General features: G+C 29.8%; 1 non-coding gene across 1 annotated transcript; it reads left to right on the top strand.

The window, feature by feature from the left end:
* Window positions 1–710: 710 nt before the first annotated feature.
* J4E92_011091 lies at window positions 711–781 on the top strand. Its single transcript has one exon. It is a non-coding gene; the product is annotated as a tRNA-Asn (tRNA).
* The last annotated feature ends 18 nt before the right edge of the window (window positions 782–799 follow it).

Genomic DNA, 799 nt, shown 5'->3' with positions numbered 1-799 from the left:
TTTATAATTGCATTCTCTGGATTAGAACTAGGTATTGCATTTATACAATCACAAGTTTTTGTAGTGTTATCTTGTTCATATATTAAAGATGCATTAGAATTACATTAAAGGTATATTACCTTATTTTTTTAGACGTAATTTCGGATATTCCTTGTTCTATTTGTAATGGGGCAAATTGTAAGGGTAAAGTCTTTTGTGGCGATACTACCTGTATATGTATAAGAACTGTGTAACCCTTTAACTCTAGATTGTTAGTAATATAATTGTTTTGTATTATTAACATGATATCAAAAGTAATTACCTTACCAGATAGTTTAATATGTCCCAGTATATATTGATTTATAAAGGTGGATAATTACAATTGTATATCTACAAAAAAAAGGGGTGTGTTGCATAGGGCTATGCATTTTGATTGCAGATCATAAATTTAAGGTTCAACTCCTTCACATCCCTAGGTTATACCTATCCGTATTATATTTTTATAAAACAAACTCTTTTATCCTCCCCCGCAAGCTTGCGGGGGAGGATAAAATAAATAAAAAACAATGTAGTATTTGAACTCACCTATACAAAATTTTTCAGATTAATTTAAAGGAAATAGTTACTTCCTCTCTAATTTTTGTTCGGATATTTATAAATTACCCTGTAAAAAAAAAAAGTAACCGTAAGCTTGCGGGGGGGACTAGATATCTTTATAACATTCTTTAATAGCCTTTATAGCTCAATGGTAGAGCGGAATACTGTTAATATTCTGATAAATGTTCGATTCATTTTAAAGGCTTCTCATTTGCCTTTACAA

The sequence above is a fragment of the Alternaria infectoria genome (assembly GCF_024043175.1).
Source record: "Alternaria infectoria strain BMP 0036 chromosome Unknown scaffold_167, whole genome shotgun sequence".
In the NCBI taxonomy this organism is placed as follows: domain Eukaryota; kingdom Fungi; phylum Ascomycota; class Dothideomycetes; order Pleosporales; family Pleosporaceae; genus Alternaria; species Alternaria infectoria.
Note: the sequence above shows the minus strand (reverse complement) of the source record. Positions and strands in the feature narration are given on the sequence as shown.